This window comes from Vombatus ursinus, unplaced genomic scaffold, assembly GCF_900497805.2.
Source record: "Vombatus ursinus unplaced genomic scaffold, bare-nosed wombat genome assembly UNPS02014791.1, whole genome shotgun sequence".
In the NCBI taxonomy this organism is placed as follows: Eukaryota; Metazoa; Chordata; class Mammalia; order Diprotodontia; family Vombatidae; genus Vombatus; species Vombatus ursinus.
The window spans coordinates 61,014,167-61,026,096 of NW_020954569.1; the positions used below are offsets into that span (position 1 = coordinate 61,014,167).

The 11,930-nt window shown below is 35.7% G+C and overlaps 1 non-coding gene across 1 annotated transcript; it reads left to right on the forward strand.

Annotated features, from left to right (window-relative positions):
• The first annotated feature begins 11,214 nt into the window (after positions 1-11,214).
• Positions 11,215-11,317, forward strand: LOC114048224. Its single transcript, XR_003569708.1, has one exon. It is a non-coding gene; the product is annotated as a U6 spliceosomal RNA (small nuclear RNA).
• The last annotated feature ends 613 nt before the right edge of the window (positions 11,318-11,930 follow it).

Consider the following 11,930-nt stretch of genomic DNA (forward strand, 5'->3'; position numbering starts at 1 on the left):
GAGTAGGGGAATTGTGTGCATGAGTAGGATATGGGAGGTAGAGAAAATAAAAGTTTTTTAATTGAAAAAAGTGAAATGGAGGAGAAAAATCATGGAAAATGGGAGAGGAGCATAGGATGGGAGAACAAGTGTCCTGATTTTCAAAATAAGATTCTTAGCTGAGCAGCTCTTCAGTTCCTGAAATATAAAAATTCACAGAATGTTTTATTAATGTTATCTGCTCTCAAGGTAGCAGATTACTCTTCATTGCAGGTCTTCAAGCAAATACTGAATGATCACTTTATGAACATGTTGCTTAGTAATCTTATTTACTTACGGGTTAGCTACATAGTTTCCACAGTCTCTTTCAACTCTATATTGATGAGATTCTGGGAATCAAAAGATTTCTTTCTCAGTTCTATGTAATAATATACAAATGTGGCTGTGTAACAATATACAAATCATTTAACTTCATAGTTTAATCATATGAAAGAAAAGATAATAATATCTGTCACTGCCTGACCCATGATTTGAGTTTCAGACAAAACCTCAAAACAACTTTGTAAATTGTATAAATTCTATAAGTATAAGCTGTTTGGGAAATTGTAGTTATTCATGAGGTAAAAGAACTATGATGATGTAGCATGAGAGAGTCACTGCCATGTACATGTATATGCAAGTGTATATATACATATATATGTGTATATGTACATGAATGTGTATGTACATACACATATGTGTGTATGTGCATACATGAATGTGTATGTCTATGTATCTGTATGTGTTATTGAGCATGATGGCCAAGGATGGAACAGAGAGGGAGATAATGAGTCATAAGAAAATATTAGTGAATAAAGGTAAGGTAGTAGAAGTGGTCTGGAATTAGCAATAGGGAGTAAAATATATACCAACACCTCCTTGACCCTGTGAGTTGGGAGAAGTAGAAATAGGAATGACTTCCTATAGAAAGGGAATAAGTTACATGGGGTTCACAGGGAAAAATAGTTAACATTTATAGAACTAAATTGTAAGGTGAAAGATTTATAAGTTGTCAAAAAATCACAGATGCAGAGGAATTTATTAAGAGATCTGGGGTTTCAAAGGGTATTGAAAGGAGTGACTTTGTAGACAGGCAAACTTAATTGTAGTGATTATTGGGAAGAATACTGCTGATTTGAAGAATGATAACTGTTTGAGAGAGAAGAATAAGGACAAATTGCATATCACTCCAGAAACCTGTAGATGAAACAGTGAATATGGGCAATACGTGGGTGATGTTAAGCTTCAAAAGGAGATGAGGTTGTTGAATGATGGCAACAATGAGATAACCTGGATACAAAAGTGTTTTTGATGACCACTTCCTCTTGGCTCTTGAGTACAGAAGAGTGGAAGAAGGAGCAGTTTTCATTGCAGCAGTTTGCTGGAAATGTATTATTATTAATGAAATATGGGTTTCAGTTAGGTTAAGGGGGCAAAAAGAATTCAAGAGAAAAACAATTAAGTGGAGTTCTCAAAAGAGTGGAAGTTTTGTTCAAATCTGGCCTCAGACACTTACTAGTTGTGTGAACCTGAGAAAATCACTTAACATTGGTTTCTCTCAGTTTCCTCAACTGTAACAGCACCTATCTCTCAGTATTATTATGAGGATAGAATCAAATAATATTTGCAATGTGCTTAGCACAGTGCCTGGCACATAATAGATGTTTTTATAAATGCTTATTCCCTGCTCTTCCATTCTTTCAAAGAAAGCTGTAAAAGGAGCTGGTAGAAGGGCACATAAAATTCAAAAAACATTTATTATATATTGTATACAGTATATTGAGTGTAAGAGATACAAAGTTTTGATAAATTACTGTTTCTTGCCCTCAGAGAACTTATTGTATAGTTGGGTGATAGGAACTGAACAGACTAGGGGATGTGATAGCTGAGCTAGTTTGTCTTGAGAATACTGGAAGGAGGTGAAAATTGAAGTGTTTTTGCTCAGGCAATGTCTTGTTCATTGGAATTTGGAGGGAAAAAAAGATATGGGAAAGTAAGCCAAATGAACTTAGTAGCAAGAGTGAAGGAAGTAAAAAAAAAAAAGAAATATTGAGTAAACAAATGTAATCACTTGCATGTTCCATGTAGAGTCACGTTATGATTCTGGGAGAAGATACACTAATCACAGGCTTCTCTTGATTAAAAAAAAAGTTATCAAAGGATCAGCCTGTAGACAAACTTATATATCTAAATCAGAACTATGCTTATCATAGTTAAGAAAGGTCATTGCCAAAGCTTTCCTGCTAACACGCACTAGTTCTGGAGCACTAGATTTAGAGTCCAAGAACCTGGGTTCAGATCCCAAGCCTACTACTTATTGCCAAAGTGATCTTTGACAGGTCACTTAACCTTAATGGCAGTCAAATGACAGGTTTGAATTTGATAGCTTCTGATGTCCCTTTCAGCTCTATATGATCCTGTAAGTTGGAAAAGATTTATACCAAACATATTTTTCTATTCTAATTAATTTCTGGACAGGTGGTTAATTAGCCTTCCTTTGAGATCACTAATAGCTGGGAACACACAACCTCCCTATGAGGCCCTTTTAAGCTTTAGATAGTTCTAATTTCCAGGAAACTCTTTACATTGAGCTGAAAACTAATTTCCTATAACTTCCATCCATTGGGCCTAGTTTTACCTTCTGGGACCAAGCCCAACATGTCCTAAATGTCTTTCATGGGACAACATTTCACATACATTAAGACCAACTTTCTCCAAATCTTCTCTAAGCTCAACATTCCTAGTTTCTTCTTTCAATCCTCATGTTACATGGTTTCCAAGTTCCCTCACTGTTCTGTTAGCCCACCTCTGGATCTCTTCCAGCTTCTCAATTTGCCTTCTAAAATTTGGTGCCCAAAACTGAATGCAGATATGTCTAGATCAAGACAGAGAATAGTGGAATTGTCTGTTCCTTATTCTAGATACCATTCCTCTATCAACACATCCTAACATTTATGTGAACTTTTTGTCTACAACATCACACTATAGATTCATATTGAATTTTAAAAACACCAAAAATCATCAGATCTTTTTCATACAAATAGTTTTCTAGACATTTCCCTTATCCTCCCATTATTTTGAAATTAATCACAGTACTTTATATTCGTATAAGTCTGTAAATTTTTGTTAATTTTATATGATCATGTATATTTTGTATAATTATGTTCATTCTTAATTTTATTGTATTACTTTTTACCTATACTTTGACCTATCCTTATAGACCAATTAGGATCCAATATTGATATATTTTTAAATGTTGCTTTTATCATTCAATGTGTTAACTATCTCTTGTAGCTCAATATCATCTGCAAACTGGAAAAGAATACTACCTATACCTTCATATTAGCCACTTGCAATCAAGAAGGCTAACATTACTAAAGTCAGTCTTCCCATATTTAATGATTTTGCCTCAGTCTAAGCTTGTGCAGAATTCTTTGAATATTTCCAATGTTGAAAACCTCACACATGAGTCAACAAGAATATTATTTAAGATTGTAACACAGAAAAACAAAACATACAAAGTCTTTTAAAATGTTTTATTGATGTTTTCTGTTTCTTCTATCACCATAGTATCCCATTTATTCCTCCCCTTTCTCATCCCTGACATCCATCCCATATGACCTATAGTATTTATTATTTTAGAGAGAAAAAAACAAACAGCATAACTGAATAATGCATTGAGAAAATCAAAACACATGGGCAAAATGTAAAACCTGTGGATATACTACCCACAAGAAGGGATAGGTTGGGGGGGCGGTGTTCATATATCTCGTCATTTGAATACCACTTGATCTCAATAATTTGTTACATTTACTTTTGATTTTTTTGGTATGTCATTATTTCCATTTACACCATTGTAGTTATTGTGGGTGTTATTTTCTTGGCTCTCCTTACTTCATTCTGCGTCAGTTCATATAAATCTTTCTGTGTTTCTCTGTATTTTTTACATAGATCATTTCTTACAATGAAATAAGATTTCATTACATTCATGGAATTTCAGTAATGAATCCCCAAGTTATGGGCACCTACTTAGTTTCCAATTGTTACCTATCACAAAATAATGCTGCTATAAATATTTTGTAATATATGTGGACTTTTTTTTTCTTATTGATGGCTTCCTTGGGAATAAGTCCAATACAAGAGCCTCTGGTTTAAAACATATGGACATTTTAATCACCTCATTTCCATAATTGCAAATTGCTTTTCAAATGGTGGAAACATTTTACAATTCCACCAACAATGTATTAATGTTGACTGTTGCCATTTTTGTCATTTTTGCCATTTTAAGGGAATAAATTGTTTCTATTTGCATTTCTCCTATTATTAGTGAATTGGAGTATCTTTTTTTTGTGATTGTGAATACTTTGCAATTCTTCTTTTAAGAACTATTCGTTGGTGAAGCCAAGATGGAAGAGTTTATGAAGGCAGGGATTCACCTAAGCTCTTCCAAATTCCTCTCCAAAAACTTTCAAGCAGCTAGAAAAACACAATTCAAATATCATGGATCCACAGTCGGGATAAGAAAGGATTTAGGATTCTACATTAGTTGATTGAAGGGCTTATTATACAATATTCCAAAGGGCAAAGAAGCTAAGATTATAATCAAGATTATAATCAAGAGTCGTCTGCACAGCAAAACTGAGGGAAAAATGGAAATTCAATGAAATAGAGGCCTTTTAAGAATTCCTGATGTAAAGACCAGAGCTGAACAGAAAATTTGATTTTCAAATACAAGACTCAAGAGAAGCACAAAAAGGTCAATGAGAAAGATGAATGATAAGGAATTCAATGAGGTTAAACTGTTTGTATTCCTACATGGGAAAATGATGCTTGTAACTCATAATTACTTTATAATTATTATGGTAGTTAGAAGGATTCTGCATAGAAAGAAGGCATGGGCATGAATTGGGGTGATGGAATGATATTTAAAAAAACTAAATTAAAGAGTGAGAAATATAGATGCACTGGGATAAAAGAGAAGAGAGAGGTAAACTAGAGTAAATTATCTTGTATGAAAGAGGTGCAAAAGAGCTTTAATGGTTTCAGGGAACATCAGAGGAGGGTGACAGGCAACACTTGAACTTTACTCTTATCAGAATTAACTGAAAGAGGGAATGACATACACACTTAGTTAAGTATAGAAATCTACCTGACTCTACAGGGAAGTAGAAGGGGTAGAGAATAAGAGAAGGGAGTGGGCTGATGGAAGAGAAGGAGGAAACAAAATGCTTTTGAGGAGGTGCAGGGTAAAAGGAGAGACAGGAGAGAGAAAGAGAAAAAAAAGAGAGAGAAAAATAGAAAGAGAGAGAAGGATATACAAGGGAAAAATAGGATGGGGAGAAATACAGTTAGTAATCATAACTGTGATATAAAGGGGATAGAACTAACCATAAAACACAATGAGATAGAGGGAATTAAAAAACAGAATCCTACAATATGTTATTTACAAGAAACACACTTGAAACAAAGAGACATGGAGTAAAGGTAAGGGGTTGAAGGCAGAATCTATTATGCTTTGGCTGAAATTTTAAAAAATAGTGGGGATAGCACTCATGATCTTAGACAAGACAAAAGCAAAAATACATCAAATTAAAAGAGATAATCAAGGAAACTACATCTTGCTAAAAGTACCGCAGACAATGAAGTAATATCAGTTCTAAATATGTGTGCACCAAATGGTATAGGATCCAAATTCTCAAAGGAAAAGTTAAGTGAGTTAAAGGAGGAAATAGACAGTAAAACTATTCTAGTGGGATACCTCAACTTCCTTCTCTCAGAACTGGATAAATGCAACCAAAAAATAAATAAGAAAGAAGATAGGGAGAATAGAATTTAAGAAAAGTTAGATATGATAGAAATCTGAAGAAAATTGAATGAGAATAGAAAGAAATATACCTTTTTCTCAGCAGTACTGACACCTACAGAAAAAGCAATTGTGCATTAGGGCACACAAACCTCACAAACAAATGCAGAAAACCAGAAATATTGTACACCTCCTTTTCAGATCATAAAGCAATGAAAATTGCATTCAATAAAGGGTTGTAGAAGGATTGATTAAAAATTATTGGAAGCTAAATAATCTAATCCTAAAAAATGAGTGGGCCAAAGAACAAATCATAGAAACAATCAATTACTCATTAAAGAGAATGACAACATACCAGCATACCAAACAACATACCAAATGATACAACATACCAAAATTTATGGGATGCAGCCAAAATAATACTTACGGGAAATTTTATATCTCTAAATGCTTACATTAACAAAAGAGAAAAAGAGTAGATCAATGAATTCATTCCTATTAAAAACAGTAGAAACATAGGAATAAATGGAAATCTCACTAAAATCATAACTGGTTCCTATCTAAAATCATCAGTAAGCATTATCTATAATAGGGATAAGCTAGAAGCCCTCCCAGTAAGATCAGGGGTGAAGCAAGGATACCCATTAACGCCATTATTCCATATCATACCAGATATGCTAGCTACAGCAATAAAAAAAGAAAAAAGGAATTGAAGGAATTAAAATTGGCAATGAAGAAATAAAACTACCATTCTTTGCAGATGAAATGATGGTGTACTTGGAGAATTCTAGAGAATCAACTAAAAACCAGTGAAACAATTATCAACTTCAGCAAAGTTGTAGTCTATAAAATAAACCCATATCAGCATTTCTATATATTGCCAACAAAGTCCAGGAGCAAGAGGTAGAAAAATAAATTCCACTTAAAATAACTGCAGACTAAATAAAATACTTAGGAGCTAAAGGACCTTACACGAAAATATTTATAACAGCTTTTTTGTGGTGGGAAAGAATTGGAAACTGATGAGATGCCCATCAATTGGGGAATGGCTGAACAAGCTATAGTATATGGTTGTGATAGAATGCTATTGTGCTATTGTTATTGTTGTTTGTCCTTCATTCTCAAAGAGGACCAATGGCATCAGGAGGGTGATGTCTTGATTTGCAAATGAATTGGATTTAAATGAGGCAGAGCTGTGCAAAGTCATCAGCCTCACTCTGTCCTCCAGAGTCACCTATGTCTAGTGGCAAAATAAAAGTCAAGATTACTGGCTATGGCCCCATTGTGCTATAAGAAATGAGCAGGATGCTTTCAGGAAAAAAAAAAAGAAAACTAGAAAGATTTACATGAACTGATGCAAAGTGAAGGGAGCAGATCCAGGAAAACATTATACACAATTACAGCAACATTGTAGGATGATCAACTATGAATGACTTGGCTGTTCTCAACAATACAAAGATCCAAGATAATTCTGAAGCGTTTATGATACAAAATGCTATCTATCTCCAAGGGGAAAAAAAAACTGATGGAATCTGAATGCAGATTGAAGCTTACTCTCTTTTATTTTCTTTGTGTGTGTGTGTATGTGTGTGTGTGTGCACGCGCACGCGTGCATGTGTAGTTTTTGTGTTTCTTTCACAATGTAAAGAATATGGAAATATGTTTTGCATGACTACACATGTGTAACATCAAATTTTTTGCTGTCCCAGGGAAGGAAGGAGGGAATTTGGAACTCAAAATTAAAAAAAAACTAATGTTAAAATTGTTTTTACATGTAATTGGAAAATAAAATATAAAAAAGAATGATTGGTTTCATACCCTTTGACCATTTGTCTATTGCAATGTAACTATTAGTCATTCATAGATGAAAGAGCAGGGGAGCTAGGTGTTTGATATGCATACATATGTATGTATGTATATAAAACATTTTCTGTATATTAGTTTTGTTGAACTTTTCTGTTTATTTTAAAGGATAATTCACTAGGAGGGTTTTGGGAGAAGGGATACAGTGGGAACTCACTCCAATGGAAAATAAAGATATAAATGTTTTGTTTTTTAATCCAAGCAGTATAGTCTTATTCTTTATCACACATGACCCAGGGATGGGTTTAACCTTCTCAGTCTCTCAGGCTTACAACTTGGATGTCATCCTTGGCTTCTCACTATTTTTCACCTCCTATGTCCAATCTTTCCCAAGGCCAGTCAATTTTACCTTTGCAACATTGCTGCAAAATACCTTCTTTTCTCCTATACTGCCACAACCCTGGTTCAGCCTCTCAACTCCTCATTCCTGAACTATTTTGGTATCCTGTAGTGGGTCTGCCTGCTACAATTCTCTCCACACTCCAGTTCATCTTCTACTCAGCCACCAAAGTAATTTTTCCTAAAGCACAGGTCTGACCATACCAGTCTCCTACTAAATAAACTCTAGTGGCTCTCTGTCACATCCAGGATCAATTATAAAACATTCTGACATTGAAAGCTTTCCAAAACTAATGCCACCAACAGCGACTTTCCTTGTCTTCTTACACCTTATACCCCTACCTACATACTCTGTGATCCAGTGACACTGGACTCCTTGCTGTTCCTTCCACAAAATATTCCATCTCTCAGCTCTGGCCATTTTCACTGATGGTCCTTCATGCCTAGAATGCTTTCTCCCACCTCATATCCATCTCCTGACTTTCTGTAAGTCCCTACCAAATTCTTACCTTCTATAGGAAGTCTTTCTTGACCTCTTTTAATTTTAGCATTTTCCCTCTTTTGATCATTTCCTATTTATCCTGTCTAGAACTTTGTGTATCCCCCAATAAATTATGAGCTTCTTGAGGGCAAGGATTTGTTTTTTTCCTTTCCTTCTATACCCTGTGTTTAGCACACTGCCTGGCAGATGGCAGGCTCTTAATGAATGCTTATTGACTAACTGACTAATGTGGTTTTAGTATCTACAACCATGAGACTTCTTTTGAGTCCCTAGTGAAAATGCACTAGTATCCAATACTCTGGAAATGCCTTTCCTATAATAACTTTTACATTCTTCTTGGAGAATCAAAGTCTGTTTATAATATTCTACCACCAAACCATCACTGAAGCTACCACTGTACCTTCTTACTGTTACAGAAAAATGACTCAGGCTCTTTCCCTACTCCCCTCTCTAAGCAAATAAAGGGCACCTGAAAAGCATTTTTAAGGGATTTATTGTTATTATCACTATTATTATTAATAGCTAGCATTTTATATAGGACCTACTATATGTCAGACACTGAGCTAAGCACTTCACGAATATTCTCACATTATCTCGTATCTCACTTCCATTCATTTTTCCTTATAAAAGAAAATCCAGCTCCAAAGGTTTCTTTGTGAGAATGTTTCCCTCTGTGTATGCACTGAGATGTTATTACTGATGCTATTTTGTATGTGTGTGGATTTTTTTTGAGAGATGTTAGTGGTTCAACAGTTGCTGACAAACACTGTCATGAATTAAGCATGGGGTGGTGCCTTGTCCTCTAGTCTACCTTTGTGATATACTTTAGTCTACCCTACTTATTTACAAAATCTCTTTGGAAGAAAAGAGCCCAGAGCAAGAGAGGAAGAGACAAGCTTTGGTGGTTGCTTCATAACGACTTATTACTCTCACAACAAGGGGTGTGGGCACCTCCTCGGACAGAGTAATTTCGCCAAGCAAGCTCAACTCTTAGGGAAGTGCCATCATTCCATCATGAATTATTGATCAACTCACTGTGCAGGAAAAACAACAGATGTGATAAACAATGCAAACAATGCGACAAAGAGGGAGTTTATAGTTTATTATTTTACTGCCTATTATTTCCCCATTTGTGAAGACGCCAAAAGCTCAGTTGCCCAATCTCCTCTTCGGGGTATAAACACTGTGACAGGCAAAAAATAATTTAACAATTTAACCCTGACTATATATCTCTGAAATGGCCCCTTTGGATTCTGCAGAAAATCAGAGTTTCCAAAAGAATACACAGACCCGGTTCTCTAATGGAAATAATCCCCAGTGTTCTACACTGGTCAACCTCATCTGCACTATTATATTCATTTCTGTTCACTGTGCTTTAAAGGGAGCTTTAGAGAGTTACCAAGGGTCCAGATTAGGGCAATCAGAATGGAGAGTGAGCTCCAAGACATATCACTGGAGAAACAGTTGAAGGAAGTAGCAAAGGAAAGAATTAGGGGAGGGAGAGTGAATGGTGGGGGGAGGATTCATGATAACTGTTTTTAAATATTTCAGTTATCATGTTTGCAGATTTTACTATCAAAACAAAGAGGGTACAGTTTGATTTTGTGTATCCTAACAAGTCTTTGGTTTCACCAGGTATAAATACCCTCCTACTCACATGCCTATATACTTATTTTGGTTTTTTGTTTATTCCCAGGAAGAGCCAAAATGGTTTATCTCTTCTCCTGCATCCTTGCTAGAAAATGTTTCAGCAAATTAAGTCTCATTTTGACTCTTGGAACATCTAAGCTTGTTTCTCCCTGGCTCCCTAATAGCCAGATACAAAAGAGTAACTATCCAACCAGGTTATTCAGTGCAGCTCAAAGCACACTGGGATGGCAACCTTGGCTTCTATTTAAGAGACAGCTAATGGCTAGGAAGATTTGAGTTCAAATCCTGCCTCAGAAACTCACTAGCTATGTGATCCTGGGTAACATAATAACATATACATTGGCTTTCATGTTTTGAAATCAAGCTCTCCTTTGAGTTAAAGAATATGTTAATAATTCATCATCTTGCCTGGAGAGGACGGATTATCTTCCACTCTTCATTGGACACCATTATCCAGCTCATCACTATGAGTAAGATACCCTTGCCACTATTCTTTAGACCGGAGCGTTTCACACCATAAAACCATTTTCTGTGATTGCCTCAGGTGTGCAGATCCTGGGAGAGACCATCTAGCTACTTAGCCTTGAGGAGGAAGAGCATCTCCTTCCCAAGTGCACTCTCCATTACTGAGTTCTTACTCTGATTTCTTAGGCAAGAGCAATGACAAGGGAATTGTTGCCCCCACCTAGGTGGCTACCAGATTGTTCTGACCAAAACAACACTTTCATGATGTCACTCTCCCATTCAAAGACCTTCAATGATTTCTTGTTAATTAGAAGACAATATCCTCCACAATCTGACAACAAACTACCTTTTCGATATTAACTGCAACTCCTCCCTTCAATATTATTTCCATTCTAGTCAGATTGTTCTACTCACAGACATCCCAGCTTTTGCTTTCCCATTTTATTGACTATAATGTCTCCTCCTCTATCACCTCCATTTCTGCCTACTGACATCTTATCCATAGTATTTAGAGGTGACAAGCACTTCAGGAGTTCTCTCTCTCAATTTTCAGATAAAGAAAATGAGGCCAAGGTTGCTTTGGCAGCACATATACTCAAATCGGAACGATACAGAAAAGATTAACATGGCCCCTGGGCAAGGATGACATGAAAATCTGTGAAGTATTCCATATTAAAAAAAAAAAAAAAAACAAGACCCAGAAAGAAAGGACTTGCCTGTGTTTACACAGCTGCTAAGTGGCATAATGAAAATTTTGACCTGTGTCCTCTGACCCAAAATACAGTGTTGTTGTTGTTGTTGTTGTTGTTGTTGTTGTTGTTGTTGTTTTTAAGTATACAATGCTATTCTCTCTAGCAAGGTTCAGTTCAGGATTTCACCTGTTCTGTGAAGGTTTTCATATCTGCCCCGGCTGGAAGCGATTGCTCCTTCCTCTGAACTCTGAGATCATCTAAAATCTTCAGCATTCCTCTGAAATATGACATGAGCTGCCTTTTGTAAATACATATATGTATATGCAGGCATATTTATATATCTGTGTTTATATGTATATATGCATAGACATATGTGTATATATACACATACATGTATGTATGGTACAGAAATTTCTTGAGGGCAAAGGACTGAGTCGTAGAATTCTTTGCAACCTAAAGAGTACCCAGAAGGGTCCTTTACATACATAGTAGTTACTCAAAAAATGTTTGCTGATTGATCTCCAGTAATAGAAATGGATACACTCTCATCCTCTAGAGAAATGAATGCAAAAGCAGGCACAGACCACAGGAGTGCCAG